Source organism: Equus caballus, chromosome 4, assembly GCF_041296265.1.
Source record: "Equus caballus isolate H_3958 breed thoroughbred chromosome 4, TB-T2T, whole genome shotgun sequence".
NCBI classification, from domain to species: domain Eukaryota; kingdom Metazoa; phylum Chordata; class Mammalia; order Perissodactyla; family Equidae; genus Equus; species Equus caballus.
The window spans coordinates 76120379-76142500 of NC_091687.1; the positions used below are offsets into that span (position 1 = coordinate 76120379).

A 22122-nucleotide genomic window follows, 5' to 3' on the forward strand; every position below is an offset into this window, starting at 1 on the left:
TATGGGGAGCCAAAAAAGGTGTAAGAATTGATAAATAGCCTGATCATTGTGATACAGTGTAATCAACGATACAGAAGAGTACAGGTATTTATGGGAATGTATACGAGGATTGCGTATTCAGACTCAGAGCTCAGGGTGGGAGTCAGTCAGGGGAAACTTCCCAGGATATGTGACAATTGAGGTCAATTTGAAGAAATAGTTAGTCATAAGAACTGGGAACAGTACTGAGGCAAGGCATGAAGTGGAGAAATAAGACCTGTTTCACCAAAATAAGGCTACCTAACAAGAGGGAAATATTTCAACTTTTTTTTTGTTAATAGTGAAGGCATGTTCCACATCTGAACATCCCATGCAGAATCTCAGGTGGAGACAGTGGTCTCATTATCAAAACGCAGTGATTGAAAGTGCTGGGATCTGCAGTAATTATTTCTTCTCATCAGAAATATCTCATTTTCCTCATATTATTAAAGAAAGAAATGATGGTTCCTTTGAAATATTTTCTCTTTATGAAAACCTCTCTTTTCTTGGAGGGCTGTTGCACTGGCCACTTAGTTGTGCTTCTTGGAACTCTGAGGTTTGTGGCGAGCCATTGTCCGACTTCTCTAGGCATCCCAGCCTGAGGAAGCAATGCCAGACTGCAGACTGGAAGCTGGGAATGAGCTGTTTTGGGTGCCCAAATCTGGCAACATTTCACTGTTCGGAGGCAAAATGGAAAATATCTAGAAAGTCAGATGCCCCCAGGAGAGAGTTTTTTGAAGCGGGTCTTTCTTGGGCTGATTATAAGACTAATCAGCCATTTATCAAGCAAGCCATTATGTATCTGACCATATGAATAAACATAATTCATGCAAATATAATTTATGTTAAATGCGTTCTTGAGTTATTATGCACAATATTTTCTTCCTCAAAAAGCTGTGACCAAAAGTGCACGTATATTTGCAGTAATTCTTTTCTGCAGCTTGAATATCCCATTTTTCTCCCATTGATGAAAGATTGGCCGCTCTTCTGATTATCTCCCCTCCAGACGTGTCCCTAGCATTTGGAAGAGGGTTACTTATTTCAGAGGCTATACATTAGGATGATATTCTTAGATGGTCTGGTTGTTTAAGGTTTTAACAGTACTTCACGTTTTGTTCTATTAACAAATCTTGTCATCCTAGAAGAAGGGCCCTGTCCTGAGCTCATTAATAAACAAATTTGAATGCTCTAGTCTCAGTCCTGACCTCAGAGGTACCCATTAGTGACTTTTCTCCATTGTACTGTAATGTAATCATAGATGCTGAAGTAGCAGACCATTTTCTTTGTTAATCAGAAAGAATTCAGAATCATTACAGTTCACACACACATACGCACACACACACACACACACAAAAACCAGCCTGATCATTTCCTTTGTTTTTGAGTGAAAAAAACTGGGAGATCCTCTCAATGCTCAAATTTTTGAGATAAAAATTATATAATTGAAATCATGGTTGCAAATATAAAGTGGCATTTCTGTGTACAACCTTTTAAAAAAGTCAGTTTATTACCTGTAAACCTGAAAGGTTGTAGGTACCAACTCTAGACGTGAAAGAGTACCATAGTTTACTAGTATTCCTCTCTGACAGGAGTCTACAGCTGTGCCCAGTCACTGACCTCCTCCTCTCCATGCTTACCCCATTCTTTGAAGGCAAACCCATTCAAATGTCCCAAATATAATTTCACTGAATTTATTTTTAAATCTTCTTAAAAACAAAGTATTGTTTATCTATGAAGCGGAGGTAATATTTATTTCCAGTGTCACATACATTACAGTCCATTCTTAAGCCTCTATTTCTTTGTCAATTCATTAGGATATATCATTACATACTGATAATCTTATGCAAGAGGCTCTGACATTGGGTATCACCATAAATGTCAGCAAACATGGCAACTGTGTTTCATCACTAAGCCAGTGTGTGTCCAGGTGGATGACTGGATACAATTGTGTAAGTTGTACACTGCACAAGAACACCAGGTCCAGGCAATTGGGTCCAAGATCCAGCCTGCATTTATTTCCCAAGCCATGTGCCTGAGAGACTAAATCTATCCAAAGACTACAAAAGCACTTGGTGGGTTAGTGGTGGCCCTTTGATCAAGTGCATCAAAACTTGTAGAGTCCTTTCAACCAGCAGGCATGCAACAGTCACTGGACTGAAGGAGCAGAGTAGGTATTTCTTTATGAAAATATGCACTTGTGCACTTACTCGATAATTATCTCATCTAGTCATGCCAATATGGATAGCAGATGATTCTACCTCAGAAACAATGCAAGAATGTCATTCCTGTACATCCTGCCCTTCTTAGGGCCAGACATTACTTTCATATTCTTATATCCCCAATAGTTAGCCTACTAAAGGGTTTTTGTTCATGTTTATTTAATCAATATATAAATAAATCAGTGCTATAATAAATTTTACCGCCTATAATGTTGGCATTCTTTGGGTTCTGTTATCATAATCATGAATACTTTTGTGGTCAAGATTCCTTAAGAAAGAGGGAAGGATAGTTCTACTTTGAGGAATTGGGTTTACACTCCAAAGACAGGCAAACCAGTTCATCTTTCTTCGTTTTTATAGGCATCCACATTTTCTTGATTGTGAGGCACACACTCTCATATTTCAAATATGTCTACAGGTGAGTATAAATATGGAGGGGTTTTTTTTGCCCAAAAGCTATTATTAAATTAGTGGTATATCTTATGATGGGTAGTACCTTACAACTGAGGAATTGTGATTTCAAGTATGTTGTTATGTCTATTATCAAAATGAGTGACAGTTCTGCTCAGCCTAGAGTGGAGGGAAGGAGAATTTCTCTAATGATGGCTATAGGTTTCTCACTTTGATTTTTTCAATGTGTTATTTAGATTCACCTCTTTTTTTTTTTCAGTTTTCATATGTGCTAGTAGTTTATTTTTCTGTAAAAGAGATTCCCAGCAGAGACAATAGGGAGTTGAAGGATGTGTGTATTTTAAATTTTAATAGCTGTTGCCGGATTTGTTTATAATAAGGCTATAATAAATAACATTTCTACTTGCAAAGTATGAGCCTATGCTTTATCCTGTGAACCTACAAAGAGTGTTATCTTTTCTTAGAATTTTTATCAACCTTATAAGCATAAGATGTGTCATTTTTTTAAATATGCACTTCCTGAGTACCAGTGAGGCTGAGCCTCTGTCAATGTTTATTGACTGTGTGGATTTACTTTTTTGTGAACTACTTATTCATGCATTTTGTTCATTTTTCTATTGTTTAGATTCACCTATTTTTAATATTAATTTCTTAATGCCATTCATCTTTTCTAAAGTAAGCATTTTTTTAAATTGTTAATTGTGATAAATACATATAACATAAAATTTACCGTCTTCGTTATTTTTAAGTGTCCAGTTCAACAATATTAAATATGTTGACGTTGTTGTGCAATCTATCTCCAGAACTTTTTTATCTTGCACACTGAAACTCTATATCCATTAAACACCATAAAGTAAGATTGTTTTAAGGTCTAACAATTATACCAAAGAAGTGTCTTAATCAGAAGTGTATAGCTATGAGTTTTCACAAAGTGAATACATCCATGTAAGCACCATCCAGATTAAGAAATAGAACATTAGCAGCATCTGTCTCACTCTCAGTTAGTACTCTCTACAAGTTGTTTGTTATTTGTCGACTTTGGATCCAGCAACCTTACTAAATTCACTTACTCATTCTGATTGTAGATTCTTTTGGATTTTCTATGTATACAGCCATGTTGTTTAGGAATAATGATACTTTTACTTCTTTGGCTTATTTACTTCCTGAGCTGTCCTTGACTTATTGTACTGTCTAGGACTTCCAGTAGAAGGATGAATAAATTTGGGGATAATGGGCATCTTTGTCTTATCTCCCATCTTGGGGGGAAACCTTCTATATGTCTCCATTGGGTATGATGTTTGCTGTAGGTTTCTGTAGCTACCCTCTCAGATTAAGGAAGTTCCCATCTATTCCTAATTTGCAAAGGGCTTCCATCCTGAACAGATGTTAAATTATTTCCAATGTTTTTTTTTCTGTATGTGTTGAGATAATCATATTATCTTTCCTCTTTATTTTATTATTGTGGTCAATTACATTAATTGATTTTCAATTACTAATTTTCTGGAGGATTTTATGTAAGACTTGTATTATTTCTCTCTTAAATTTTGGAGGAATTCACTGGTAAAGTAAACTGAGCCTGGATATTTCTTTGTGGGAAAATTCCTAATTCAATTTCTTTCATAGGTATAGAATTATTTGGATTTTCTACTACTTTTGCTAAAGATTTTCTAGGAATTTGTTCAATTCACCTATAATTTTAAATTCACTGATATAAATTTTTTCATAATATCCTTATATTTTAATACCTGTACAATCTATAGGGATATTCCCTTTTTTACTTCTGATATTGGTTATTTCTATCTTTTATTTTTAGAAGATCAGTATTGACAAAATTATATCAATTTTTTTTTTCAAAGAAGCATCCATTTTGTTGATTTTTCTCTATTGCGTTTTTTAGGACATGGCTATACTTTAAAAAAGTAATAGATTTTATTTTTTAGAGCAATTTTAGTTTTACAAAAAAAATTGAGCAGAAAGTACAGAAACTTCCCATAGATTCCCTCCCTGGCTCCTCACCTTCAATTTCCCCTATTATTAGTTTCTTGTGTTGATGTGATACATTTGTTACAATTGATGACCAATATTAATATGTCATTATTAACTAAATTCCACAGTTTAACATCACTATAGTTCTGCCTTTTCTGGAACGTCATATAATTGGAATCATTGGGTATGTAGAGCTTTCATACTGGCTTCTTTTACTTACCAGTATGCATTTAATTTTTCCCCGTGTCTTTCTGTGGCACAATAGCTCATTTCTTTTTTTAACCAAATAATATTTCACTGTATGGATGTACCACAGTTTGTTTATCCATTCACCTATTGAAGGAAATCTTGGTGGCTTCCAAGTTTTGGCAATTATGAATAAAGCTGCTATAAACATTTGTTTGCAGATTTTTGTGTGGACCTAAGTTTTCAACTCACTTGGGTTAATACATAGTAGCATGATTTCCAGATTGTATGTAAGACTATGTTTAGCTTTGTAAGAAACTGCCAAAATCTCTTCTATAGTGGCTATATCATTTTGTGTTCCACCAGCAATGAATGAGAGTTCCTATTCTCCACATTCTTGTCAGCATTTGGTGTTGTCAGTGTTTTGGATTTTAGCCATTCTAATAGGTGTGTAGTGGTATCTCAAAATTGTTTTAGTTTGCAATTCTGTAGTGGCAGTTGATATTGAACATCTTTTTATATGCTTATTTGCCATCTGTATAACTTCTTTGGGGAGGTATCTGTTCAGATCTTTTGCCTACTTTTTAATTGAGTTGTTGATTTCCTTTTTGTTGAGTTTTAAGCATTCTTTGTATATTTTGGATATAAGTCTTTTATTAGATACGTGTTTCAGAAATATTCTCTCCCAGTCTGTGGCTTGTGTTCTCACTATTTTAGCAGTGTCTTTTGCAGAACAGAAATTTTTTATTTTAGTGGAGTCCAACTTAGCAATTATTTTTCTTTCATGGATTGTCCTTGTGGTGTTATATCTAAAAGCTTATTGCCAAACCCAAGGTCAGCTATATTTTCTTCTGGGTTATCTTCTAGAAGTTTTATAGTATTGTGTTTTACATTATGTCTGTGATTCAGATTGTGTTATTTAATTTCATTATTTTCTGTCCTTAACATTCTTTTCTTCTAGTTTTTCTTTGGCTCTAATTTACCATTCCTTTTTTAACCTGTCAAGGTGGACTTTTAGATCATCCGTTTCTCAATCTTTCTTTGCTTCTAATGTATGCATTTTAAGACTATAAATTGCCCTCTAAGGACAGCATTAGCTATACTCACAACGTGATATATTGTAGTTTCATACACATTCAGTTTAAAACATTTTTTAATTTCCATTATGATTTCTTTTTTAACCCATTGATTTTTTAGTCATTGCTTAATTTCAAAATATTTTAGCATTTCTTAAATTATCTTTTCACACTGATTAATTTCACAATGGTAAGAAAACGTAAATGATTTCAAGCCTTCAAAATTTGTTGGCACTTGCTTTATGTTCCAGAATATGATCTGTTATGATAAGTTTCCATATGCACTAGAAAAAAGTGCATATTTTGCCATTATTTTGTATAGTAGTAGTATATAAATCTATCTATATATGCGTACAGATATATAGGTGAGAGTGTAACAATTAAATTGTGTATTCATTGTCTTGTTAACATCTTCTGTAATCTTACTGAATTTGTATCTGCTTTTCTGGAGTTACTGAGAGTGGTGTTTTAAACTCTCCTGTTATGAGTGTGTATTTATGTATTTGTCCTTTCAGTTCTGTCAGTTTTTCCTTTATGTGTTTTAAAGCTATGCTATTAGCTTCATGCATATTTAGAACTATTATATCTATCTGTAATTTAAACTTTTTATCATTCTCAAATGCCCTCTTAGTCTCTAGTAATATTACCTTAAAAGTATTCTTAGCATTAGAAGCTTCTTTGTCTGATATTAGTTTAGATACCCTAGCTTTCTTTTGGTTAGTGCTTCCATGTTATATTTATTACTGTTTTTACTCTTAGCCTTTCTGTGTCCTTATATTTAACTTATAACTCTTGTAAACAACATATAGATGGTTTTATATTTAATGTAATTATTGATATGTAGCTATAAGTATCTTTTGAATAACATTTTTATTCATGAGTTTTAAGAGATCCTAAAAGATTCCTATGATTACTTTGAATTTAGTCTGTAGGAAGGAATATTTGCTATTTTTTAATAGTTAATTATAAACACAGTGTTATATTATTACAATATATTTCCTGTATTTCAATGAAAAACCTGAGTTTCATTCCAGAAACCTGCTTAAATTCGTCACTCAAGTTGCTGTTTTCAATGGCTTTGGAAACAACAAAATCTCAATAATATTTTGATATGTTTTTGTTGCTTGCATGAGCCCATCAAAACCATGCATAGCAATAATGGAAAATAAAATTATTTATTGACGTTTATTTTACCTATTTTAATCATCTTTAATTAAGGATTATTGCATAAAAAATAAAAATCCAAGGAATCTAGGAACTGTTCTAAAAATACAGTTCAGTAAAATACTAATATTCTTTCCAAAAATAGAAAACTATGCAATTATAATATTGAAGACATTATGAAATTACTTTATGGTTACTTCTGCATTCTTGAAATAGCCCTGAAAATGACACGTAAACATTATGATCCAATTTGCCGCTTGGGTACAAGAGATTTATATCCTGGTGTCACTGTGGCATTGAGTTTAATCACCAGGCCAGTCTATGTTGCAAAACGATGACTCTTTGCAGGGTTTTTTTCTTATGGGACATTATATTGAACTATGATACCCATTTTTCCAGTGGCACCTGGTTAATGCCAAATAGTAAGTTGTATGATATGAGATCATCAAAGTGGGGCTCAGGTGCAAAGACATCAGCATTGTATTCATTAATATCAAAACTTTACTCACTATTGTAAAACCAAAGAATGAGGCTCTTTAATTGCAGAGCCTTACAAAGTGTTCTCAGAGCATTTGACTTACATGAAAATTTAATAGTCATGATTATTTGGGTGTTAAATTATTTTTCCAAAGTGGGATAAAGGAATTCAAGAAAACGTGATTTGCATCCTAAGAATAAAAGCATCCCTGACCTTTTATGGATGGCGTTTCTGACATCAATAAATGTTGGTTGGTCTAGTGATGAATTAATTGATAACCAAGAAATTTGAATTACCTGATTTGCCATTGGAAGAATATTTCAGATGGTGACCGAACAGGAGGAAAGTTAACTTCTTTCAAGATTTTTTGTCATTTTGGATTAACAAATAAGTTTCAGTGTGCTACATAGACTAGCAAGTTGGAATTTTGTAAAATTAAAGAATTAAAATATTAAGTTATTTTGCAGTAAGGATGATTGGCCTGTAGCTAATATATTTTATAATATCTGGCTGATTTTTCTTACAGAAATTTGTGACTTAAATTTTACCAAGGAAAAGTAAGGCTGAACTTAAAACCTTGAAGAGCAAAATTCCTTTAAATAGTTAAACTCTAAAAACCAAAGCTATATGTTGATATTTGTTGCAAATCAGTCTGTAGCCTTTGCCTCCACTGTGTGGTCATTCAGAAGTTCTTAATTAGAAAAAATAATCTTGGTCAAGGAGTGCAAATTTTAAGTTATGAGACCTATGTACAGCATGGTAACCATAGTTAATAATACTGTATTGTACTGTATACTTAAAATTTGCTAAAAGAGTAGATCTCAGTTATTCTCAACACACACAAAAAAATGATAACTATGCGAGGTGTTGGATATGTTAGTTAGTTAGATTGTAGTCACCATTTCACAATGTCTACATAGATCAAAACATCATGTTGTACACCTTAAATATGTACTATCAAAGTCCTTCAAAAAAATAAAAATAGATCTGCAAAAATAGAGAGAGGGACTTTGGAATTGCTGAAGATTCAAGGATGCTTTCAGCATATTGTCTGACATCAACTGCCTGACCATTTGCAACATGCAGTACAGGATAATCATGCCTAAGATTTTTGTTGTTCTCGGAATGGTTTCTGATATGTTTATATTTATTTATGCTTGTTTTGGGGAAAAGGTCAAGTTTTCCACTTAAAACTGGCATACCCATTTTTTCAGTTTATTTAAAACTAAATATTGACTGAGATCTTTTAAGTAAATTTGGATTTTTAAAATATCATTGCTATAAGATGCAATTTTCCAATAGAAATTAATGAATATTTCAAGATGGAAAATTCGTCAATAGCTTTCCGTGCTTTGGTTTTACAGGGGAGAAAATATGTTCTCTCAATTTTTAAGACTAGCAGGTAGATCTCACATTTCACTTTGCCCAGGACAGTCCTGGTTTACATCTGCCTCTTCTGGGAATTGTTAATATTGCCTCTCTTTACTTTCACACATGTCCCAGTAAGTTCTTTGGTCATCCTATTAGGTAACCAAGCCTGCTTAGGCCCTTAATAAAGACTCCCATAAGTCTTGATACTCAGAGAATGGGGCTCTTAGGGACACTGAGGATTCAACAGAATTAAGCCATAGTAAAGGTGGTGAATAATACCTTGGATTTGGAAAAATTAAAAAAAAAAAATTAATTCAAGTGCAATTCTTCCTCTTATTTCTTCTGTCAAATGTCCTGGTCTTTCTGAGCCCATAAAAATGGATAAGAAGTATCCTATGTAACAAGTGACATAATGACATAAGAAATATGAAAATACTTTGTAAATTTTAAAATGCTATACAAATAGTATTAACAACCCACAGTATGGTTTAATTTAAAGTTGTACTTGTCAAGAACACAGAGTTAAATTAAATGTAATTATTATGCAGGAGGGCAATCTGTGCCCTGGAAACTCGCATTTACATATTTTATCTTCCTATTATATCTTCACAGCAGATTAAGTGACCTCAAAATACTGGAGGATGCCAAAAGTAAAAATTATAGTCTTATTCATTTTCATTTCTATATGAAATATGAGCATTTTGTATGCATATTTTAATACAATGATTATAGTAAAGCAATAGTCACATATTGCAGGTTTTAACTCTGATAGCTTAAGGGAATTTTATTTTTTTTGAGTCACTACTATGTGCGAAAACATTTAATTGGATTGTGGAAAATCAGAGTAAATGAAGCAAAATCGTTTCTCTAGTCTGGTTTATGTGTAAACAATCATAATAGAAGGCAGAATGAGGTAAATAGAATAAAAAAATTAAAGAGAATGCATAGAAAAGAAACAATTTACTGCTAATCTGAACATCCCGGGGATCATTTCACAGAGGTGACTCCTGTACTGATCCTTGAACACTGAGGAAGGTTTGGGTGTATTGGGTTGTTTCCCAACACAGTACACTCTAGGCTGAGAAAGATGAAGAAGCTAAACTGGTGAAAGCAGAATTGGCAAATATGGTCCCGGGGGAGGGTGGCAGGCTGAGCGCACGGATCCTGATGTAGGCTATGGAGAGATCTCTCAGGAGATGGACCTGGACAGGGGTTAGGGTTAGGTGAGAGAGACCTTGAATTTCACGTGAGGAAAATAAGCTCTTTTCTGTAGGGTTGGGAAACCTCTTTAGCATTTGACAAGGGTAGTGACATGATGAGATTTGTATTTGGGGAAGATAATTCTGGCAACAATAAGTAGTGTTGATTGGAGAAGAAAGACATTAGAGGCCAGAAGACCACTTCAAAGACTATAACAACAGTCCATATGAAAAACCGCGAGGTGTGCAATGAAGACTCCAGAGAGTGTAAATGGCAAAGAGGGAGTCGGATTGGAGAAACTCTGTAGAAGTGACTGGGCAGTAGTTACTGACTGATGGAAAATAGAATTGAGGTACAGGGACGAGTAAAAACTACCTGGGAGTATTGAGCTTGGCTGACTAGGAAAATATTAGTGCCATTCAGTGAGACCAAATCCACGATAAGAGAAGCCGCTTTGCAGGTTCAGGGTTAAGCACTGAATTTAGGCAATGTCTAGTTATCTGTATGTGTGCAACTGACAGTTTTATTTCCAGATTGTGAACTCAGAGAAGGTAGGTGCCTTGCGGGCCATGAGATAACTTTGCCAAAGCCAACTCAGTAAAGCTAATCCTAGAATTTTGAAGGAATTTCCACTGTTCTCAAGACCTATGAAGACTTTAAACATTTTGTGAAATTGGAGGCCCATCTAAACTACCTTCTGCCTCTGTCTGTCCTCCTATTCTGAACCATGAGGTCTGTAGCAATCAGAAAACTGGCTTAACTCACTAACTGCATGTTCCTACTTTTTTGAAGCAATCTGAGTGCTATTCCCTTTGCCATCTCCTCATTCCCTCTTCATACATACAGTCAGAAACAGCAGCCTGGTTGGGAAAATGAGCAGGATGTTGCAGAGAAGGAGACTGTGGAAACGTAATGCATTGTATTCTGGAAAGGACATCCTCCCAAATAAAGCCATGGATGTGGAGGTGAACAAAGAGCCTTGGTAACAGTATCCTTAGAGGGAGCGGGTCTTCTGCGCCGCCGCCGTAATAACAATCAAATTAAAGGAAGGCTAATTTTGAGTGATTACAAAGCGTCAAGTACTCTGCTAAGCCCTTCATATGCATTATCTCATTTAATGCTGACAGTTAATGAGATGTTTATATTATTATCCCCATTTTACTTATCAGCACTCTGAAGCAGAGAGAATTTAAATGACTTGGCCATGTTAGCATTGCTGGTAAAACGAGTCATTCATCAACCTGGCTGAGTCTAGAGCCTACGTTTCTGATACCTGTACTATGAAGATGTCAGAGATGAGGGGAGTGAGGATTCTACCTTCATCCAGCAGAGCTACACTAGATGGAAGCCTGCTGAAAATTGGGCTAGTGTCTATAATTGGGCTAGTGTCTTTTTATCTTATAAAATCACAGATGCAGACCCAAGAAGAAGGTTCAGTCTTAACCATGTGGATAGAGACTCTGGTAAACTATAAGCCACCAAACCTGTCTGTTGGCAAATGCAAGGCTAGATATATTATGACTTAAGGAGAAGATGGAAAAATGTAGAACAAGAGAGAAGAAATCCTTTCTACTAACTCAGGGGAAGAGTGCATACAAAGAACACTTGACCACATCATGGAGAAGAAAAGAAAGGTAAAAATGGCATCTTTGAAAGGGTTCAGGAAAACACAGACTTTATAAGACGGAGAGAACTATAACTATAGAACATCAAAACAGGTTAAGATGAGAAGGAGATGGTTTAAGTTCGAAGAGACTGAGGTAAAAATATGATGGAATAAAGATTGCAGAGAAATTAAAATACAATATCAGAATTAAATTTTACTTTGGAGAAACGGTCGTTAAAAGCAGTGCTGACATTGCAAGTCACATCCCTAATATGGAGGAAAAATGTTTATTCCCCACAATATAAAGGAAATGTACAGAGGTTGTAAAATGTGAGACGATAATAGATAGGGCAGAGAATGGAGGTCAAACCTAAAATTAATGGGATTTCTTGAATACAAACATTTCTTGAATGGGAGGAGATCAGAACATTTGAAATAGAAACAGTAATCTAACATAAAATCCAAGAAATTATTCTTAAAAACAAATGGATAAAAGAAATAAGGATAGGGAAAGAGGGGAAAAGGGAGAGAAATTTATACCTTGAGATTGGCAAATTTCTTGTAATATAAGCACAAAGGAAATACTTTTGTAATTATTCAGATTGGGGGAAAAGTTTTCCTACAAATCGAGTGAATAAAATGAACTTTCAGGGGTTTTTTTCCTTCAGTAATACCAAATGCCTGAAGACACTAGGGCCATATCCATAGAGAATTGAAGAAAAAAGTCTGTGAATCAAAAATTTTATGCTTAGTGTATTACTTTCATAGCGCTGCCTGACAAGTTTGCATGAACTTAGCAAATTAAAACAATATACGTTTATTATCTCACAGTTTCTGTGGGCCGGGTCTCTGGGCATAGATCAACTGGATCTTCTGCTGTGGATCGTGTTGTGCATCTGTTACCTACGGAGTGATTTATGGACTGAAGATGTAGCAGTGAAGTTCATATTTTATACAGTTATTCATCGTTAATATACTGTGGTATCTAAATCTGAACTGTGTTGTTGGGGGGCTTATTTAACCAAACCATTGCAACTGAAATTCTTTTATATCCAAACCATACAAGGCCAAGACTGTCTGTATCTACAAAAGGAATGACAAAAAATTCACCAACTCTTGATGGTCGTGAAGATAATGGAATCATAAGTGATTTTTCTTTTATATTTTAATACTTAAATTTCAGCATTGAGCATACATTACATATGTGATCTTAAAAGAAACATTTTTTAAAGACAGGTTAATTTTGTGAGCTTTTCATACATTTATCTTTGGTACAACTTACTCAATAAACATTTATTGAGACTTACTGTATACCAGCAACATGCTAGGAGCATTGTATACCTAAGTGAATAAGGCATATTTTATATCATTAATGAGCTTACTGTGTAAGGGGAGAGACAAATATTTAAACAGATGAATTTAAAAATGGTATAGTAGGTATCTTTACATACTACAGCACAGAGAATAGAAGAATAACTGTAAAAATCAGAGATTTCCCAAAGTGAACTGATTCATTGAAAATGAAAGATATCCAATAACTCTTAGCGTTTTTTGTTTCTTTTTCTACTGTTATTCCTATTTCAATGCTGAAGTTTCTGTGAAGAGAAGAAATTTGAGATAAAGTATGTAAAATTCTGTGGTTAAAGCATAAGAAATATGTCACCTGTTATCTTTGGACGTCTATAGTGAGTTTTTCAAGAATAATCGAAAAACCAGTGGAGTTATCTTGTTCTATGATGCTTCTTTATGAATATGCCAAAAGAAACACTATGTAAACTCTGTTTGCATTATTGGGAACATATGAAATGAAATTTGTTCTGATTCTTTTTTTTTTTTTCTCCTGATTTAGAAAGAGGGATTTTTACTGAGCCACCCAGGGAAACAGTTTTAAAATTTTTAATCAAATTCTGACTGTACTTATTTTCAGTTTAGTACGTAAGGGGCTAGTATGTTGAAAAGACCATGGGGAAATCACTGTGTTATATTTTTGATGCCCTCAAAAGCATCTCTAAAGGATTTTCTTATTTCCTAATCACCACATCCTACAAGACCGCTCAGAGGAAACATATAGCTGATATGTGGAGAAACATTCCTTCATTAATTTGTTCTTCAAAATATTTTTCGGTTATGTCTATTTTGTGCTAAATACCACTAAGCCCAGAGTATACTGCGTTAAACATGATGGTCTAGCCTTCCTTATGAAGCTTAGGGAAAAAGAACATAAAGCAGGACCCATTTATAGCTACAGCTACCTAGATCCATTTTGAATACTTTTTCATTGCTTAAAAGGCCTCCAGGAAGTTTTCTCTCCATGCATCCACCCTATCCAACTTCAACCTGGTACTTAGTAATAATGGCAGTTCCTTTTTGTTCTTTCCAAAGGAAAACATCTTTACTGACAGCACCTCGGTAGTAACGAAACCATGACAATTACATCCTTAGAGATTTTGATCCAACGTAATAATAATAGCTACCACATGGTCTCAATGTGAACAAATAATGTTGTCTTCATGGGTAAAGGTGTATAGATAAAAGATGATTAAGAAAATGGTAGAGGGAGGGAGTGGGACAGAGTGAGGTAGGTCGGGGGGTGAGGAGTGAAAAGGAATGGGGTTGAGAATAAAAGAATGAAAAGCAATTTAGATTCATTCTGAAAACCTTTTTCAAAGCTGCTTTTTAGGAACCGTATAAAAGTTAATTATATGAAAAAAACACTATAGCAGAGAATTTAAATGTGCCTAGAGATAAGGCTGGATGTAGTTCATACGAGCATGTTTCTTTCCTCTTAGTTTCATGGGGCAAGATGGAAAGAGGAACGTTGGCCTCTTAGGAACTGAGAGTTTCATTTCCTGGATTTGATCTGGAGGATCCTGAGACTGGAGGGGAAGAAATCTGGAACCTTCACTTCCCTAACGGGAAGAATAACTAGTATTCTTAACCTTCACACGTTGACTGTTGTACATCTGCTGCTGTAGATGCGTGTCTAGGATCCAGACGTTATGGATAGAAAACTTCAGGGGCTCAGAAGCTTTGTGAAGTACATGTTGGCAAAATAATTGTCTTCTCTCAGGGAGTGAACGAGTGAATAATGAGGTTCAGCAAAGGTTTGGATAAGTCCCTAATTCATAGAGTCAGAAAGAGTGTTCAAGAGAAGGTTAAGAATGTTCAAGATGCAATCCTGGTCTTTTGAGGGAAATGTGATGGAACGTCAGGAAACCTGACTCTAAGAGAGTAGCACTGTTAAGTGACAGAATACAGGGCTTGATACATGCTTTGGCATTCTTTTATATTTCTATAACCAAAGGATTAGTAATTGTCTACCACTTCCAGGTTTTATCAATTGTATAAGATAATAGCATTTATCAAGCCTTTGATATCCACAGATGAAAAGTGCCTTACGGATATAAATTATATTCCCATGGTGTTCCTGAAGAGTTCTGACACATTTTATCTAATTTTCCTCTCACCTGTTTATTTAAAATCGGAATTCTTGCTTATTAATACTGTTTTGCAACATTTTTCTATATATTCCACTGGAAAACCTCACTAGCCTGACAAAATCTTTTAGACATTACCATGGCACTAGAGTCACAGCTAAGTTACTCTGTATTATTGTCAGTGGCTTTTCTCAGAGGACTTTTTAATAAAAATTTAAAACTGGTAGGAAATATTTATCCTTGTGTATTTTGCATTTAATTGACTGAGGCATTATTTTTGGAAAATATTTCTTTTAAAAACCTGTAAATTATTTGTAATCTTAATGTGCCCTATAACTGCATTTTGGTTTTATTGTTTTCTGATGAAGATTAGCCCTGAGCTAACATCTGCCACCTATCCTCCTCTTTTTGCTGAGGAAGATTGGCCCTGAACTAACATCCCTGTCCGTCTTCCTCTACTTTATATGTGGGATGCCCGCCACAGCATGGCTTGACAAGTAATGCCATGTGCACACCCGGGATCCGAACTGGCAAACCCTGGGCCACTAAAGTGGAAGATGCGAACTTAACTGCTGCACCACCAGGCTGGTCCCCCTATAACTGCATTTTTAAAATTTTTTAATTTATTTTTTGAATTAATATATTTACATAGTTTAGAATTCAAAAGGTATAAAAAGCAAAAACTGTTTCTCTCCCATAGACAGTTCCTTTCCCCAGAGACAACCAATATTAATCAGTTTCTTGGATATCCTTTCGAGATACTCTGTACACATTCAAGCAATGTCTATATTTTACACAAATGGTAGGAGCATTCTGTGTATGGAGTTTTGCACCTTGCTTTTTGTGCTAAGAAATCTATTTTGGAAATCATTTCTTTAGCAACCCTTAAAGAGCTTCCTCATTCATTTCAGTGACTGGGTAGTGTTCCACTGATGGATGTCATTTATTCAGTCTCCTATTGATTGTCACATGGGATGTTTGTAATTTATTATTGCTAAAAAGTAGATCAGTGAGGGCCTGGCCTGGTGGCTCAGCGGTTAAGTTCACACGTTCTACTTCAGCGGCTCAGGGTTCACTGGTTTGGATCCCGGGTGTGGACATGGCACCACATGGCAAGCCGTGCTGTGGCAGGCACCCCACATATAAAGTAGAGGAAGATGAGCATTGATGTTAGCTCAGGGCCAGTCTTCCTCAGCAAAAAGAGGAGACTTGGTGGCAGATGTTAGCTGGGGGCTAGTTTTCCTCAAAAAAAAAAAAAATGCATCAATGAATAGTTTTGAACATATGTCATTTCACATATGCACAAATATAACTGAGGATAAGTTTTTAGAATTGGAATTCCTAGGGCAAAGAATATGTTTATTTGCAATTTTGATAGATATTACCCAAATAATATAGATCTATATATCTATAGATCTGTTGCCATTTTGTATTTTCTTAAGCTAGTGTCTGCTTTCTATGACTTCACCAACAGTGTTAATTCACAGTCTGATCTTTCCCAACCTGATAAGCTTCTCAGAATATCTTCAGATTTTTTTGCTTTCTTTTATTTAATTATGTTGAATATATTTTTCATATGTAAAAGAGGCATTTTCTGCAAACTGTTTACTGCTTTGCCCATTTTTTCTATTTGGTTATTAGTCTTTTTCTTGTTGACCTATAGGAGCTTTTCACATATTAGGGAAATTCTGAGTGCCGTTATCATTCCTAGTTTATCATTTACCTTTAACTTTGACTTTGGTTTTTGCTATGAAGTTTTTTTTAAATGCAGTTGAATTTATTGGTAGTTTCTTTTATGGCTTCTGACTTTTCGTGCCATTGTTAGTACACCTTTCCTCCTCCATGACTATAAAACAATTATTCCATGTATTTTGTTTAGAATTTCTATTTATTTTTTATTTTTTACATTTAAATATTTTCTCTATTGGAATTATCCTCATGTGAGGTGTGAGGTGGCAAGAGTTTTTATGTACAAACACAGCATTCAATCAGAAGACATAATGAGGGGAAACATCATCATCACCAACATGCTTAAGTAATAAATGGAGGAATGTCTACCTTCCTATTGCTTTCTTTTTCCAGCTTTATTGAGGTAAAATAGACAAATAAAATTGTAAGATATTTAAAGTGTACAAAATGATGATTTGATATGCATTTTGAAAGGAAAACCCTCATGGACTTAGTTGACACATCCATCACCTTGCATATTTAACTCTTTCTTTTTTTTTTTTTTTTTTTGGTGAGAACATTTAAGTTCTACTCTCTTGGCAAATTTCCTTGTGTTGTGCAATACAGTTTACCAACTGTAGTCACCATGTTACACATTAGATCCTCAGACTTTATTCATCTTATAACTGAAAGTTTGCACCCTTTTACCAACCTCTCCCTATTTCCCCTGCCCCACCTCCCAGCCCCTAGTAATCAGTTTTCTACTCTTTCTCTGAGTTCAACTTTTTTTTTAAGATTCCACTTGTGAGTGATACGATGCAGTATTTGTCTGTCTCTGTCTGGCTTACTTCACTTAGCATAACGCCCTCCAGGTTCATCCATGTTGTCACAAATGACAGGATTTTTTTCTTTTTTAAGGCTGAATAATGTTCCATGTTTTATATATACCACACATTTTTATCCATTCATCCATTGACAGACACTTAGATTGTTTGTGTACCTTGGCTATTGTGAATGATGATGCAGTGCACGTAGGAATATAGGTATCTCTTTGAGATGATGATTTTGTTTCCTTTGGATATATGCCCAGAAGTGAGATTGCTGGATCATATGGTAGTTCTATTTTTAATTTCTTGAGAAACCTCCATACTGTTTCCCATAGTGGTTGTACCAGTTTACATTCCCACCAATAGTATACAAGGGTTCCCTTTTCTCTACATCCTCTCTAGAATTTATCTCTTGTCTTTTTGATAATAGACATCCTAACAGGTGTGAGGTGATATCTCATTGTGGTTTTGATTTGCAATTCGCTAATGATTAGTGATCTTGAGCACCTTCTCATGACCGGTCGGCTATTTTTATTTCTTCTTTGGAAAAATGACTATTCAGACCATTTGCCCATTTTTGAATTGGGTTATTTGTTTTTTGCTATTGAGTCATATGAGTTCCTTGTATATTTTGGATTTTAATCATTTATCAGATATGTGGTTTGCAAATATTTTTTCCCATGCCATAGGCTGCCTTTTCATTTTGTTGATGGACTGCTTATTGTTTTGGCTGTCATCTCCTTCTACCTACTAAGGGACTTTGCTCTGTGTTTTTCTCACGTTGCTGCAACACTTCCCTCACTGCTAGTTTATTTATCTCAACAGAGAAACATGCCTCGGATCTTCTCTCTTAAAAAATTAAGACTCCTTGGGGCCAGCCCCAGTGGCCTACTTGTTCAATTTGGCACGCTTCACTTTGGCAGCCTGGGTTTGGTTCCCAGGCGCAGACATACTCTACTTGTCTGTCAGTGTTCATGCTGTGGCAGCGGCTCACATACAAAAAGGGGAAGATTGGCAACAGATGTTAGCCCAGGGCAAATCTTCCTCAGCAAAAAGACGACAACTGACAATAGATGTTAGCTCAGGGCAAATCTTCCTCAGAAAAAGAAAAAAAAAAAAAGTAAGACTCCCTGGAATCCACAGTCTTCCACTTTGGCAACTCTATCACTGATTCTCATCATAACCTACTTAATTACACTCGTACATTGTTTAATGACAGGGATATGTTCTGAGAAATGCATCCTTACATGATTTTGTCATTGTGCAAGGATCATAGAGTGTACTTACACAAACCTAGATGGCCTGCTACACACCTAAGCCATATGGTACTAATCTTATGGGACCACCGTGGTATATAAGGTCTGTCCTTGACCAAAATGTCCTTATGCAGCATATGACTGTAAAGAATGGTCTACTATCTCCACTCTATTACTGCCCATTTACTCCTTGTTGTTCTACAATCTGACTTCTGACCCAACTCTCCCCTGAGATTGTTTTAGCCCATTTCAGTTACTCTTCCATATTGATCAAGACACAGAGCATTATCTTATCATTATCTTAACCCCTTTGCTTCATCTCACTTTATTGATCATGATTTCTTTCTTAAAACACTCTTTTCTTGGATTTTATGATACCATTCTGCTGGTTTCCCACTAGACTTCTCAGCTGGGCCTTCTCAGGATCTCTCCCAGGCTCTGATTCCTCTCTGTGCCTTCAAAAAACCGTGCTCCTCTGTTGTTTGCTTTCCCTTTTAGATCACTTTCTATGATTGCCATTTAATTAATTGGTTGCATAATTAGTGATTCGCTGCCTATCTCTTCTATTAGGATGTAAACAGAGGCTGTATTGGCCCTTGCTGAGCTCTTCAGCCTCATCTCCACCTCATTTCCCTTGCTCCAGGTCAGCTTCTGGTCAAGTTCAAGTTTGTATGTGTTTTTTCTCCCTTAGTTTGAACCCTCTTGGGTCGTGTCAATATGTTGCTCCTTCTCTTCCTTCAGGTCATAGAGAGACCTTCTTTAACCATGCTGTGTAAGATGATCTTCCTTACTAGTCCTTGTTTAACACTTTTTATATTTCCTTTTAGAACATATCAGTTTGTAATTATTTTACTTATTTCACCAGTTTACTGATTTAATTTCTCCCTTCTCCACTAGAATATAAACTTTACAAGCAGAGGAATCTTTATGTCTTGTTCCTATATTATCCTTAGCACCTAGTATGTGTCTGGCATACACTAGGTGATTAATAAACATTTGTTGATGGCAGGAAAAGAGGAAGACAGGAAGGGAGAAAAGAAGAAAGGAAAGGAGAGGGAAGAAGCAAGGAAGAAGGTCGGTTCTACCGGTTCACTATTATTTCCTCTACACCTAGCACAGTGACTTAAGTATTCAATAAATATTTGTTTGGGAAATTAACTCCCCGGAATTCTATCCTCAGCCCTCTGCTCTACTCAGTCTACACACCTCATACAGATTCATGGGTAACTTCACCTATACTATTATATGTTAGTAACTCCAAAATCTAAATCTGAGGCCACTACCTTCTGTTTCACGGACCAGCTGTATAACAGCCTAGTGGGCATTCTTACTTAGAGGTGTCACAGGTCCCTTAAACTCAGCATTTCCAACACTGAACTTGTTACCTTCCTACTCAAAACCAGTCCTCTTCCTGTATTCTTTAACCTTAATAAATGAGACCATCGGCTGCTCAGATACCTTTGAGTCGTCTAGATTCCTCCTTTGCTTCCGTTTTCTAGAATGTAAGAATGTAATCAATCAAGTCTGGTATGTTAAAATTCCTTATCATCTCTCAACTCCTCCCTTCCTCTCTATCCCACTCAAGTAATCTCAGATGTCCACAGCAACCTTCTAACTGGCGTTCTTAGCATGGATATTCCTAAAATTCAAATCTGGTCGTATCACTTTTTCTTAAATCCTTCGGGATCTCCATGTTTCCCTACCTCTGCACAAGCAATGCTTGTAGAAGTATTTAACTTCTAAATTTGGTAGACACGGCCCTCTCACAATCTGGCTGCTACTACTTGTGCTGTGTGTATCCCATACCCCAGTAATAAGGGATTATTTTGCTGCTGCTGTTAACTCATTCCTCACTTCTGCCTAGAATAGCTTTTTAACATCCTTAATTCCTACTCATTCATTAAAACTCAACTTAAGGACTACCTCCTCTTGAAAGCCCTTCCTCATTAAGCCATGCTAATATCTGTCCTGTTTCTTCTGTACATTCTTCTATCATGATCCTTGCCACACTGAACTCTAACTGTACATTTTCTTACCTTCTCTCCACCAACAGAAGTTAGCAGACTTTGGTTGGGCGAATGAATAGCTACAGGAGGGTTTATTCTTCGAGAAGTTATAGAACAAGTTGAAACTGTAATTAGAATCTAGAGCCAGAGTTGGAGGAAGATAAAACCTAGATACCAAAACACTGGATTACTAGTACAGGCAGAACCAGAAACAGGGAATGGAGCCTAAGACATCAGGAATCTTGTGAGCAAGAGTTAGAACCCAAATGTTTAGAAGCCAAATAATAGGTACCAGTAGAGCTTGCTGCAAGATAGCCCTTACTGGGCTTAGGCTGCTGTGACACTGGGCTGGGATTTGACAAAGACGTGCTTTCTCAGACAAAGTTTACCTGCTGCACAACAAACAAAAAGCAAGCTTGGCGTATATTTTATACCAGAATATTCCTTTTGAATAAATAGTAGAGTGCATAAAGGTACTCAAAGAACACTATTAACAGGTACTATGTATCACTTTGTTTTATTTTTTTTACTTTCTGATATAAACCCATTGGGATTCAGTGTAGATTATGAGATCTCCAAATTTTTAGTGCTTTTAGATCTTAAGTCTGAGTAGAGACTACAGGTAGTATAGCCTCTCTTAGCATTTCAATTGTATAAACTGAGACAATGTATTATATATAATTAAGTTTCTTGAAGATGAAGTTCATCTGGGTAAAGAAGGAAGGAAGGAAGGAAGGGAGGAAGATAATTTGAGTGGTTACTCTGTGTTATGTGTTTATATGCATTATCACAATTAATCCTCAGAATAAACAAGTGAAGTGGATATTCTTACCTTTATTTTACTGGTAGAGGAATACTGTCTCAGAGAAATTAAATAGATTGACTAAAGTGACAAAGTAAACAAGTGAGAGAACCAATATTCAACCTGAATTTTTCTGGTTTCAAAGTCTGACACTTCAACCATGCTTTTTGTTGCTATCTACATCTTCATTAGTAGTTTTTATCATCACTCATAAGAAGAAATATTTGTATTTGCATTATCTGATTGATCCTCTGGTGTGGTATAATTGTATGAAAGAAATGGCCACTTGTGAAATGAAACTGTGAATACTAGTTGCATTATCTTCACTAATCACTAAATAGCTATCTGTGTGAAACCAAACTAGGGGCATATTTTCAATCAATAGGCCCAGTATTATCTCTTAGATTCCAT

General features: G+C 35.5%; 1 protein-coding gene across 50 annotated transcripts in view; it reads left to right on the forward strand.

Annotated features, from left to right (window-relative positions):
• Positions 1-22122, forward strand: part of FOXP2 (forkhead box P2) — a 509955-nt gene that overhangs the window by 418424 nt on the left and 69409 nt on the right. The window lies entirely within an intron of this gene.